This window comes from Lissotriton vulgaris, chromosome 4_1 (assembly GCF_964263255.1).
Source record: "Lissotriton vulgaris chromosome 4_1, aLisVul1.2, whole genome shotgun sequence".
In the NCBI taxonomy this organism is placed as follows: domain Eukaryota; kingdom Metazoa; phylum Chordata; class Amphibia; order Caudata; family Salamandridae; genus Lissotriton; species Lissotriton vulgaris.
In genome coordinates this window covers 390,992,821-391,006,879 of record NC_141691.1, presented here as the reverse complement: position 1 = coordinate 391,006,879, position 14,059 = coordinate 390,992,821, and the positions used below count along the sequence as shown (strand labels likewise).

General features: G+C 49.2%; 1 protein-coding gene across 2 annotated transcripts in view; it reads left to right on the top strand.

The window, feature by feature from the left end:
• Window positions 1–14,059, top strand: part of RPS6KA6 (ribosomal protein S6 kinase A6) — a 600,906-nt gene that overhangs the window by 231,435 nt on the left and 355,412 nt on the right. The window lies entirely within an intron of this gene.

Below are 14,059 nucleotides of genomic sequence, written 5' to 3'. Positions count from 1 at the left end.
CAGTGGGAAACTCTTTCTCTAAAGCGTCCATAAAATCATGTTCAACAGATACTTCCATTGTACTCTCCCCATCTCTAATCTGAGGGGGTGGATCAGTATTGGGGTCCTGAAAAAAACCATAATCACATTGGTGAATCCAACTGATGATACTATCATCTTTTTTTGAAACGTAAATTTTCCCTGAAATCATTCTGCCTCTGTATTCAATTAAAACAACAAAATAACCATGTAATTTGATGGGTTCGCCTGCATACGCAAATGGTGTAATGTCAGGTTTCTTCATAACAATTTTGTTTTTCAGTTTCTTTAAATAAAAATCATTAGAAACGATGGTAATTTTGGCACCAGAATCAAACAAAACACTTGTAGGTTCCCCTTCTACAACTATAGAATCAAATGGACAGGATTTAGCACTACTTCTAGTCTCAACTTGCACAACTATTTATCCACATACAAAGTCCTCATCACTTGCTTGACAGTTATTTTCATCATAAACATCTATTTTGTTTATTTTATGCACACATTTGCTCCTACGTACTTTAGCAAAGTGCCCCTTCCTTTTGCATTTGCTACATGTTTAACTTAATGCAGGACATCTTTTATCATTAGCAAGATGACCTGCCTTTCCACACCTAAATCATTTTAGTTCAGAAATGTTACCTTTTTGTACCTCTTTATCAACTTGACTCTTCTCTTCCAAATGTTCACTTTTTTCCTTTACCATTTGTACTTTTAAATCGTTATCACACTCTTTTTTCATAACAGCAACACATTTTAAAGAATGCTCAATTCTTTTTGCCACCCGAAGTACTTCTTCTAGAGTTGGTTCATCTTTTAATCACAACTCCTCCCTTACTTTTTCCATATTACATCCAAATATAAACCGATCACGAATAAGCTCTTTGGACAAAAGACCCAGAATGTGGGACCGGATATCTACCTTGGGCAAAGTGACCACCCCCGAATCGGTACGAAATCTTGCCCCAATAAAGATACGATCCTGGGCTGGAACAAGGCAGGCTTTTCCAGATTGATAAGAAAACCGTGCTCCTGCAAACTGTCCAGTACCACCCCTGTGTGACTACTACCCAACGGGCATGAGGGAGCATGAACCAACTAGTCGTCAAGGTTGGGATGAAGAAATATCCCCTGACTGTGGGCCTATGCTACCAACGGAGCCAACAGTTTTGTGAAGACAAAGGGGCGGACTTCAGACCGAATGGCTGCACAGCAAATTGAAAGTGGCAGTCTCCTAACGCCAACCTCAGAAACTTCTGATGATCTCGAGCCATGGGAACATGAAGGTAAGCGTCCTGGAGGTCTATGAAGGTCATAAAGTCCTGGACACCGACTAAGGGAATTATGGACTGCAAAGTCACCATCTTGAAATGCATGGTCCTGACCCACCCATTCAATCTCTTTAGGTCCAGAACTGGTCTGAAACCACCAGACACCTTCTGAACCAGAAATATAATTGAAAAGCAACCCAGTCCCCGTTCTTCCAAGGGAACTGTAACAATCACCGCCTTTTTCAGAAGAGCCCGAACCCCCATCGAGCCGAGCCTGCTTCTTTCCCCTGGGATCCAAGGAGGAAGGCGTACGGATGGTACCCCAACTGGGAGGCAGAGGGACAAAGTCGATACGATAGCCTGTCTTGAGAATGTTGAAGGCCCAATGATCCCTCACATCCTAAATCCAGGCCTCTACAAAAAACAAAAGCCTTCCATACACAGGCATCGACACTGCCCCGCAATCGGTTTTAGGACTTCCGCTTGAAGGAATTAAGCTGATCCTTAGTGCCGGCCAAGGAGTATGACTTTTTCAGCTGGAACTTCCTTCCACGTTCCGAAAAAGGCTTGGAGGTCTTACGGGAGGAAGAAGGTGGATCCCAAAAACGAAGAGAGTAAGAAGATGAAGATGCCTTCCCCTTGTAAGGAAGAGCTTGTTTCTGATCATTGCATACCTTGGTAATCATGCTGCCCAATTGATCCTAAAACAGCAATTTACCCTCAAACGGGATTTTCAGCAGAGAAGTCTTCTCGGAGAAGTCTGCCTACCAGTCGCGTATCCACAAGTTCTTCCGAGCCAATACCACTGAACTAGTTGCCATTGCAGAAGTCCTCAGAACATCGGAAGACATGTCTGCCATCAACTTGGCCTGCTGTTCCATATGAACTAGCACAGAACAATCCGTCTTTTACTGAATCGCTTTGGTCAACTTCTCAAAGTCCGAAACCAGAGACTGAGCCACAAAAGCAGAATAAACACCAGCCTTCAAAGTCAAATTCTCATCAGTGAAAGCTTTCTTAAGCTCCCCTTCAATTGTTTTGTCTCCAGCATCAGAAGTAGAACAGTCCTCAGGATTAATCGCCTTTCGACCAATCAAAGTGGCCAACATGATGTCACCTTAACTGAGTGTGAAAGAGAGACCTCCCCCCTCCTCCTGAGAGTACAGTATTTGCAGAAAGCGCAGAACTGAAGAGTGTTCCAGGTCACGCCATTCACCAGTGATCAAGTCCTAGATCCGGCCATGAAATTGCATAGCAATAGCAGGGGGCCTAACATACTGTGGAAAGATGCATTTCGCCGCTTCAGAGCACGAGAAAGACATAAACCTCAAATGCTCCCAGATATGCTGTAGAATGTCCGGAACCTCCTCTCTACGCACAAATTTCCCCATAGAGGTAGAAGGACGGCTAGCCTCAGAAGCCGAAGTGTCCCCAGAGGGAGTGTCTAATGGACCCACAGCCGAACAAGAACTCCTGCGCTCGAGCCACAGCAGCTTCAAAAATCCTCTGACCCTCAGAGGCAGAGAGTAAAGCAGAAGGATCCGCAGGACCCTTGGACCTGCTACTGGGAGCAGGAATTGGCTCATACTCTTCAGAAGTGGCCAGTACATGCTTGCATTTAGAGGCATGCCTCCCCACAATAATGATTAACAACTCAATCAATCAATCAAGGAATTTGTAGAGCGCGCTACTCACCCGTTAGGGTCTCAAGGCACTGGGGGTGGGGGTGGTTGCTACTGCTCGAACAGCCAGGTCTGGAAATGTTTCCTGAAGGCGAGGTGGTCCCGTGTCAGCCAGAGGTGGGTGGGGAGAGAGTTCCATGTCTTGGCTGCCAGGTAGGAGAAGGATCTTCCTCCGGCGGTGGCTTTGCGGATGCGTGGGACGGTGGCAAGGGCGAGGCTGGCGAAGCAGAGTTGGCGGGTTGGTGTGTGGAAGGCGAGGCGGTTGTTGAGGTACATGGGGCCCGCGTCGTGGAGAGCCTTGTGTGCGTGGGTGACGAGTCGGAATGTGATTCTCCTGCTGACGGGGAGCCAGTACTGATTCTTCAGATGGGCGGAGATGTGGCTGTGGCAGGGGATGTCCAGGATGAGTCTTGCCGAGGCGTTCTCAATCAATCAATCAATCAATCATGACATTTGTATAGCGCGCTACTCACCCGGAAGGGTCTCAAGGCGCTGTATGCGCTGTAGTCGTTTCTGGAGCTTGACTGTGGTTCCGGCGTAGAGGGTGTTTCCATAGTCTAGGCGGCTGGTGACGAGGGCCTGGGTGACCGTCTTCCTGGTTGCGGTTGGGATTCATCTGAAGATTTTTTGGAGTATGGGCAGGGTGTTGAAGCAGGACGAAGAGACGGCGCTGACTTGCTTGGTCATCGCGAGGGAGGAGTCCAGGATGAATTCCAGGTTTCGAGCGTGGTCTGTGGGTTTGGTGGCGGTGCCCAGGGCAGGTGGCCACCAGGAGTCGTTCCAGGCCGAGGGAACAGTCCCAGGATGAGGACTTCCGTCTTGTCTGAGTTCAGTTTCAGACGGCTGAGCTTCATCCATTCCGCGACGTCCTTCATTCCTTCCTGGAGGCTGGCTCTGGCGGTGTCCGGGTTGTTGGTGGGGGAGAGGATCAGCTGTGTGTCGTCGGCGTAGGAGATGATGTTGAGGTTGTGTTTGCGTGCGATGGCCACGAGGGGGCTCATGTAGATGTTGAAGAGGGTGGGCCTGAGCGAGGATCCTTGTGGGATGCCGCAGATGACTTCGGTAGCCGTGGATCGGAATGGGGGAGGCTGACTCTCTGGGTTCTGCCGGCGAGGAACGAGATGATCCATTCCATGGCCGCGCCTTGGATACCGGTGTCGCTGAGGCGTCGTATCAGGGTGTGGTGGCATACCATGTCGAAGGCTGCTGAGAGATCCAGGAGGATGAGTGCGGTGGTTTCCCTGTTGTCGAGCATCGACCTGATGTGGTCTGTAGCTGCGATGAGGGCGTTCTCGGTCTCCGTCAACTAAATCCAGCAGGGAGTCACCTAGATATAGGCAGGGCCGTCCCTTCCCTCCCCTCAGTGACCAATCAGTAAATGAGAGACAAATAGGAAAAAAATCCCCTGTAACAATAAGGAACGGCATAGGATCAACTAATCCAACATTTACACAAATGCATGAAAAATAATGTTAAAAATGCCTCCCCCAGGCCTATACTGTAACTTCATTCTAGAAACCGGCAGCATAGGAGACACGCTGTCCCCCATTCGCTGCAGCTTCCCAGGCTGGCCTTCAAACCCGGAAGCACAGCCCCAGCCACCGTGAGCCGTTAACACCTCCATCCAGTCTAATGACGAGCAGGCGCTGGCAAGGGAGCGCACCACAACTCCTAGACACAACGACACATGGAGATCGGGCTGGCCCTGCCGTGACCGACCAGCATCCACCAGAAGAAAGAGAACAACAACTGCAGCACACACACAACCTGGTGAGACAAAGAAAAAAACTGGAAGATGGAGGGTGGAGAGTTTTTTTATCAGTGATTAGGAATCACATGATATGGGTGTCTGGTGAGGCAGGAATGCCTCATATGTGTAATGAAGGGAAGCGAGGTACGGACAATGAGGTAATGTACATTGCATTGTACATTATATAATTAAACGTGCAGTTTTTTTTTAAACCAAATGTACACTTCTGTGGTTAGATTTTAGGAGCTAGTTAATTTGAGCTCGTTTCGGGTTATTGGTAGGCTTTAGGTCCTAGACCTATATAAGCTATAGATAAGACTTATTTTACTTGATATAGTTCCTCTTGGCTTGCCAAGAATTTTATATCTATACTTATTTTGATGAAAGTTGGTCAACGTGGCGCCATGTTAGGTGAGGACCCGGAACCCGGTGGGGCAGTTTGCTGCAGTCTAGCTGGGGGTGGGGCTTGGTTATTTATTTACTGGCTGGCAGTGCGAGACGCTTCGTGGCACTCGTAGGTTGGTGGCAGCACTTACGAGGTCCCGCTGGAGCGTTGGGGGCAGACTGGGGAGCTCTGTTGGAGGGTATGTGAGCTTTTCTGTTACCCGCTATATTGCCATTCTTATTTTTACCTTTCTTAAATCTATTTTTTAAAATCTTTTAAACATCCTTTGATTTTAGCTGGAAATAGCCTGAGTTGTTTCACATCTCTCACCTGTGCTGAGGTGCGCTTCGCTATTTATTGCACATAGCTGTATGGACGCACAGCGGACGCGCCGCTGGCGGCCCGCCCGTGCCCCGGCAACGACCAGCGCCAGGTACTCTGGTCAATTTCTGCCGGCACTACCAACAGGAAGCTCACGTACTCGAGGGATGCTTTGCACGAAGTTAGGGGCCCCAGTTGCAATGCGGTCAGGCAGGGGGCTGTCCTGGACAATCTCTCCAGGAAGTGTCTGGCGTGCGACTTCTGTTTGCTGACCACGGCACCTTATCTCTCCACCCGGACCTCGGGCAAACCGAGAATTCAGGCAGCGCTTATCAACGCACGCTCAATGGCCAAGCATGCGCAGATATTTTTGAACTGCTAGCAGATGATATGTTAGATGCTCTGTTTATTACAGAGACTAGGCTCAATGAGTCGTGCGCTCCGGTAGTGGAACTTTCCATCCCTAGAGGCTACAAAATTGTTAGGGCCAATGGGGGGGCGGCAGAGGGGGGGGAGAGTAGAGGTGGTGCTTAGGGACTCATGGCTCTTCACCAGCGAAGCTATTAGAGATTGGGCGGAGGGGGAAGCTCTTGACTTTGCCCTCACCATTTGTCCTCATTTCACGCTAGGTGGGGCTTTGGTGTATCACCCGCCGGGCCCACCTGGAGCTTTCCTTAAAGCACTGGAGGACATTATTATCCCGCACGCCTTACGCTACCCCAAATTTCTCTTACTAGGAGATTTTAATATCCATTTGGATACCCCTCCCATTCATGAGGCCAGGGCTCTCTTGAACTCTCTGCACCTCACCCAGCTTACCCAGCACGTGTTACTCCCTTCCCATGTAGGGGGCCACCTGATTGACCTGGTCTGCTCCAACTTCCCCATATCAGTCACTGATCTAGTGCCTACAACATGGTCTGACCATTTCCTGATCAGGTTCTTGTGGGAGGACGACAGGTCTGGCAGAAGCCTTGCCCTTCCCACCGGGCCTCAATGCAAGACTCTCTCTCCGGAACCCCCCTCGAACCTCTCTGCGGTGCCCACTCTTTTTACCGCATTTTTGCCCACTAACGAGGCAGACATTCTAACCATGTTGAGGGCTCTCAAGTCTGGTTCTCCTGCCGACATCTGCCCGGCTCGGGTCTTAGCCAGTGTAGCAGAGGTAGTTTGCCCAGCAGTGGTGGATATGGTTAATTTGTCCCTTCGTTCTGGCTTCGTACCCGCTCACTGGAAGCGGGCTAAATTACTACCCCTCCTGAAGAAACCCTCACTGGACCCTCTACTGCCGGTTAACTATCGGCCGATCTCACTTCTTCCTGCCCTCCCAAAGTATGTGAGATGGTGGTTTTTCAGCAGCTTGAGGCGTTTGTGGAATCATCAGGAGTGCTCCACTCAGCCCAGTCAGGATTCAGAACCTCCTACAGTACAGAGACCGCATTGGTGGAGATGTCGGAGGCCATCAGAGAGTGTCTAGTCGAAAGCGGCAGGGCTGCCCCGATCTTACTTGACCTCTCTGCCGCCTTCGACACGGTGCCCCACCAACGAGTCTTAGATAGGCTATCTGCAGTTGGGATTTCAGGTGTGGTCTGGAAATGGATTAAATCATTTCTGGATTCCCGCTCTCAACAAGTCTGTGTGGCCACCTGTGCCTCCTCTGTCCTGTGGTTACCGGAGTGCCACAGGGCTCCACCCTAAGCCCCCTCCTTTTCAATATCTATCTGACTTTGTTAGTCTGTTTGGCTGAGAAGCTAGGCGCTAAAGTCATAGCATACGCTGACGACACGCAGTTGCTCTTTACTTGGGGTGGCTCTGATTTGAATGCAGGAGCTGCTCAGACACTCACTGGTTGGCCCAGGCTTCCCTCAAATGCAACGAGGAGGAATCTGAGGTCCTCTTATATGGCCAGTTCCCTGATGACTTCCGAACTCGTGTGTGGCGTCCGGACTACCCCAGCCCGCAATCCAAGGGAGGACCGGCAAAAAATGTGGGGATCTGGTTTAATGAGGACCTACGATTTAGCGACCATGTGAAAAAACGGACGGGGTCTGCTTTGGCACTCTCAAAGCACTTACAAAAATGTGTCCTTTTCTCCCGAGAGTAGCCAAGGAGACGGTCTCCCGTGCTCTGATCTTGTCTAGACTGGATTATGCTAATGCTCTGTTCCTGGTTCTGCCTGGCTATTTGTTGCGTAGGTTCCAAATTATTCAGAACGCTGCAGCTAGGCTCCTCTTTAATGCCCCTAAGAGATCCAGCGTGCATCAGTACCTACGGTAATTACACTGGCTACCAGTGGCTCAGCGGGTGCACTTTAAAGCGATTACTTTGGCACATAGGGCCCTACATGGTTTGGGCCCTCCGTACCTTAGGAAACGTTTCGCCTTCTATGTGCCAAATCGCCTTTTACGCTCGGCGGGTCGCCGCCGGATGGTCGTTCCGCGCTTCCGCAGAGTCCGGATGGGGGGCCAGTCCATCTCTAGCAAGGCCGCTGAGGCATGGAATACGCTCCCTACTGATCTCCAACTCATCTCGGAATTTCAACTCTTTAAGAAGCAGCTTAAAACACATCTGTTCAGCAAGATCCCCTAATCTGATTCCAGCTTCTGCTCCTGCTCTACTCCCGCGCAAGGACACTAGAGTAACAGTGCGCGCTACAAATGCAATATAACATACCATAACATAACGTACATTGCAGATTTATGGGTGTATTGGGCTTTTCTCCTACATTCAGTGATTTCTCAATTTTTCAGATTAAACATAAATGCATTTCTGATTGTTTATCTAATATCGGTTTCGTCTTCAAGTATGCTATTTGTAAGTAATACACTGCAATCAAAGCACTGCAAAAGTCTCAGTTTACCCTGCTTAAATGATTAATTTGTAGACTGATTTTATCAAACTCCACACCATGAAGAGCTGACTAACTTGCTTTCAATTAAATGTAGGTCCTTCTGCTGTTTGACATTTTTTACCATCTACATAATATTTCAACAAGGGAGACTCAAGGATCACAGGAGACCTAGAGTAAGAACTATGAAAAAACCCCACACTTGTTCCTAGTAACAATACTTTAGATGCAATGAAAGAACCAAATGGCGAATAATATTTATTTAAAGGAGTGTATCAAAAAAAACGATTTCAAGACGCAGTGAACATTGGTGCAAAATAAACCTGTTCAGTGCTTTCTTTTGAAGTGACACACTCAAGTGGTAAAATGTGATCAAAAAGTTTATCAACAAACACATAAACAGGACAGCCCTTTATAGCAGGTTCTCAACAATCATAAAATGTCCTCGTTTTTTTTTTAAGTCCGCGGCGTTTAAATCCAAAAAATAATGGCAGGATTATCATCAGGACTCAGGGGGATACAATTAGCCAGAGAGAGAGACTATAAGGCAATGCAGTTGCTAAAGGGGGCGCTCCATGGTGATAAGTGTCAGGAACAGGGTGGACGCTGAAGGGCCTTTGAAAACTCATTGTTCAGAAAGGACTCCAGCCTGCCAGTGCATCTTGATTTCTGGGCAGATTCAAGCCCAGTTAGTAATCTGGCACTCAACTTGAGACCCAGACCACACGCATGCTTCTCACTGTGGGCTATGGGTATCCAGCATATTTCAAACTAAGGCCATTCCCACCCACCATGTTCCTGAGGCTTCACACCATGGGCCCCCCTTTTTTAGCAACTGCGTCTCTTTCTAGTGATACTTGCATAATTGTCTGACGAGAGCTGCACTGTCAAGCCAGACCATGAAATTATGTTTTAATACATATATTCTCAACAAAACATGTTCAGAATCATTCTGAAGCTAAAGTATATATCTTACTTGGCAATTAATGCTTTAGTAGCTTTTAGGTAACTCTTGGGCAGCGCTTGCGCTGTCTCTTCGAAACATGCTGAATTCAGGTATGGACTTGAAGCTCCGCCCATTTTTTGCCCATCTTTTCAATTGGCTCCTCTCACTGTGCTTTGTAAATGGTTGTTTTTGTTTCATGAATAGGCTTAGTAGTCCCTCCTCAGTACCCTCTTTTCTCCTGTTGTAATCTCCCATAAGGACTGCCCCTGTAACGTATTGTTACTCTGTTTTATTTACAGTCTGTAAGCACTATTTTCGTAACTTACTCTCCTATTGCAGGCGCAACACACTCTCCGACAACCACTTGTTTTTTTAAGCAGTGCCCTTTATTAGGTCTCGGCCTGCGTAGTCTGCGCTTGCGCAGTCTCGCTGGCGAGATTTTATGTTTTCCAGAGTGGGGCTTGAACACGCCCCTCTTCTCCATTGGCTGGCTTCCTAAACAGAGGCCAGCCATTGGAGAAGAGGGGCGTCTGTCCATTTAAGCCCGTCTTTTTCGGATTTGGGGGTGTGTTTTTTTAGGTTCTTTCTCTCCTCTTCCCATTGGCTGGAATTTTACATTCCAGCCATTTGGAAGAGGAGAGAAAGAAAAACATGCCCCCCAGTCTGGAAATCACGGGGCGTTTGATCCATTTTTGCAGGACCTCGGAGAAAGATGGTGTGCTTCTCGCTGGTTCCTCCCCTGCCCCAGTCCTCCATAACGCATAACCCCTGTTCGGAAAAAGACACTGCCGGTCAACTTACCGAGGCCTTTGCACGTGCGGGTTGGCCGAGATTGAAAGTGGCCCGAGCGGCGGCTGAAGGAGGAGCAGGAAGCTGAGGAGAGGTGCCGAGGCAGGTGGGGCATGCGGGGACGCTTGGTTCCTTGAACACGGACTCTTCCCCCTCCAGCCCGGAAACGGCGGTAGAGGGTAGAGAAGGCTGGGAAGGCTCCAGCTGCTGTGACCACAACAAAGCCTGGCTCAGGATGGCTGTCTGAGCCTGCCCGCTGCTGCTGGCCGCCTTGCTGTTGGGCACCGGCCGGAGAGACCCCTAAATTAAAACATTTTGCTAGATGCCTGTTGAGGCAGTAGCTGGTACAGGTCTGAAAGCAGTGCAAGAGTTGCCTAAGTGCAGACTGGCGATTGTTTGCAATGCAGCGAGGTTTTAATGCAGTGCGACTGTATCTGGTGGCAGTGCAGTGGGGTTTACCAAGACACTCTGTGGGACTGGTTAGTGCTGTAAGCTTAGCAGAGTATACTGGCGTGGGCGCGTTTGTAATGGTGGTGTTGTACAGCGCAGTGTGAGGGGCCTGGCTGCAGTGCAGTGTGAGGCCCAACTGCTCCACAGTAAGATGTCTTGCAATAGCACTTAGAGGCCCTCCCGCAGTGAAATGAGATTGCGAGGCTCCGGAAGGACAGTTTAAGAGGCCCTGCTGCAGCGCACTGTGCTAGGTACTGTCTTCCTGCACCTCATTCGTACTGCGCCCCTCAAGGTGCGGCCGACCCTGAAGATGAGCCCGGGCCGCCCTCTTGGACTGCCCCCTCCCTCCGCCTTCCTTTCTCCGCCCCCCCGCCCGGGTTAGCTCAATTCACTGGCAAAGGCTGACTAGCAGAGTGCCCTGCACAACGTCCCCCGGCCTGGAGGGGCGGCGTACAGGGAAGCAGCTGGCTTGGTGAGGACATCTTGAGGGGGAGGAGGGGGGTACAGTGTGCACGGTGAGGCCACCACCACCAAGGAGGGGCCGTCTGCAAGGCCACGCTCTACCGGGCCTTCCACGGACTCCCCATGTCTGGAGGTGCAGTGTGATGGGGAGACGTTACGGGGGAGGGGAGAAGTGGAGTGTGATAAGGGGATCCTGAGGGAGGGACCCACTACGACCTTCCAGGCGAAGGGGTTGTCTGCAGCGAGCCACGCCAGGCCGTGCAGCGTTTGTGCGCTGCCGGCTGCGGACCTCACTTTGGTGGACAACTCTCTGGCAGATTGCATCCCTTTGGACGTGCCTACGGCGTCCTCTGTTCCATTCTCTCCAAGCAGAGACAACCCCCAGGATCACGAAGACCCTGACCCTTTGATGTCCTCCCCCGAGAACCAGGTCGTCATCAGTAGCCCCACGTCTACCACAGTAGTGCAATTTGTAAGCGATTGTTGTTACACAATTAACATTGGTGGCTGGGAGTTAGCTTGAATGGGAGTTTGTGAATGTTTCATGTGAAAGAGCTCAGCGCAGCCACTCATAGTGCGTGTAGGCCAGTGTGGGTGGGCACTTGTACTTCAGTTGCTTCCGGTGGGATCCGCCGGATTCTCGAAACCAACCCAGTCTCTCTAGGTTACCTCTCCTTAAGGTCCCTCGAAGAAATGCTTCTGTTTTGGAGTGAGCACTCCACGCACTGCCCCTCCCTCCACAGTGACATGACATCCTTGCGCAAAAAAAAGGGTTTGCAGGTAGCAAATTTTTCTTGGCAATTGTCTGTGTTGGTTTTTGCCTTTTAGCAGCCCCTTAGGTTTGTTGTTTGTTTTTATTTTCGTACGCAGCCATAACTGGTAATGGACCAGCATAGTACGTATTTTCTTGCAGGGAATTGGCCGCCTTATTTAGAGTAAGTTAGTAGAAGGAAATCTAAAGATTTGTGAACGAAGTGCAAAATACTCCCAGGGAGATTTCACCAACATAAATTACCTTGTATCTTCCCAGAGGCTGTGTAAGCCGTTGCTCTCAAGCGAGGTTTGCGTCACACACATACACTTCACTTACATTCGTTGTACTATGCCATTAGTGGGCTTGATTTCAACAGCGTATTACCTGACTTTCCCTTGTTGGGCGAGTTCTGCGAACACCTAATTCTAAATCAAAAGCCCCTAGTCTGGGGGGTGGGATGGAGGGGAGCTCACGTCCCCACTGAGTATTGTAATTGCCTTCATATAGAGTAGTAATTGTAGAGTGTTTTTCATAAATGGAAAGCCACTTGCTTAGGATCTCGGGGCTCACTTGCCTGCCACAAGCATGGAGTATTGTGACAGGCAGTATGCAAACTTGTCTTTGGGCGTGTCAATTATGCCTTGGCTTGTTCACGGAGCTGCAGTGTGTGATGTTGGTGTTGGAAAGGTGTGGCCCTGGGCTTTGCTGGTTGTGTAGACACAACCCACACCGGTGAGATGTCCGTCCCTGGCAGGTGGCAGTACAATGGGTGTCTGCGTGCGGTGGATGAGGGGTGTTACACATGTGTGTGTGTGTGTGGTTCTGTGTCTTTGAGATGGATGTGTGTGGTGTTGTGCCTAATGAGTTGTTCGTGTTTGTGAGTCACTTGCCTCCACATCGGTTGCTGAGGTGGGCTTGCCTTAATATCGTGTTGAATTTATATTGAATACGATTCAGAATGTTCTGTCGAGAATTGTTCTCTGGCTTTAAGTTATAGAGAGAAAGAGTGTGTCACGTTGTGTTTCTGTGTTGCTTAATTTAGTGAAGAACTTCACAACTGTTCTTATAAAGTTGTGCTTGGTATGCGGCATGCTGGCTAGTGTGTGGCTCTGTCTGCGTGTGTGTGGCTCTGTCTCTGTGTGTGTGTGGCTCTGTCTCTGTGTGTGTGTGGCTCTGTCTCTGTGTGTGTGTGTGGCTCTGTCTCTGTGTGTGTGTGTGTGGCTCTGTGTGTGTGTGTGGCTCGGTCTGTGTGTGTGTGTGGCTCTGTGTGTGTAGCTCTGTGTGTGTTTGGCTCTGTGTGTGTGTGTGGCTCTGTGAGTGTGTGACTGTGTGTGTGGCTCTGTCTGTGTGTGTGTGTGTGTGGCTCTGTGTGTGTGTGTGTGGCTCTGTGTGTGTGTGGTTCTGTCTGTGTTTGTGTGTGGCTCTGTGTGGGTGCGTGTGGCTCTGTGTGTGTGGCTCTGTCTGTGTGTGTGGCTCTGTCTGTGTGTGTGTGTGGCTCTGTGTGTGTGTGTGGCTCTGTGTGTGTGTGTGTAGGGGAGGCTCTGTGTGTGTGTGTGTGTGTGTGTGTGGGGGGCTCTGTGTGTGTGGCTCTGTGTGTGTGTGTGTGGGTGCAAATGCAATAGGTCTCGCATTTGCGAGAGATGAAGCTATTGGCATTGTAAATGACAATGCTATTTATTTATGTTTTAAAAACAAAAATAATGTCATGAGCAATGCCAATAGCTCTAACTTTAACTAAGACGAGACCATTGCATTGTAAATGCTTGTCTTTTTTGCTTCAGTTTCAACAAGGGCAGCACGCCTTTCTTTTCTTCTGCATGGTTCGACCAACTCTTACGCTGCACACACCTTAATATATTTTTTAAAGCAGCGCAGCATGCCGCGCTTTAGCTTTTTAATTTTTTAAGCCACTCTTTATTTTGTTTTCACCAGCGCGGCATGCTTTAGCTTTAACAATGGCAGTCGCACCTTCATTTTCCTATGTTTTATTTTCACCAGCGCGACACGCCACACTTTAGCTTGAACAATGCCAGCTGTACTTTTCTTCTGCATGGTTCACCCAACTCAATGTTAGTCCTCCACTCCCTCATTCCCACTCCTCTCCCATGTCAATGTCCCCCATCCATGAACCTCTCCTCATCTGAACCTATCTCCGTCCCACTTCCCTACACAAACGTAACTAACTGAAATATAATTCCCCTGCGCTGTGCTTCATGGTTTAGCACAGCACCCGCTGTTATTATTTGTTTATTACCATGGCACCTGCTTAACTTTTATGTGCACTGGTGCCCGCACCCGCTTTCATATTTACAACACGGGCTCTGTTCTTTATGTTGCAGCATGGCGTCCACTTTTATATTTACAAAGCCAATAGCTAAAAAGC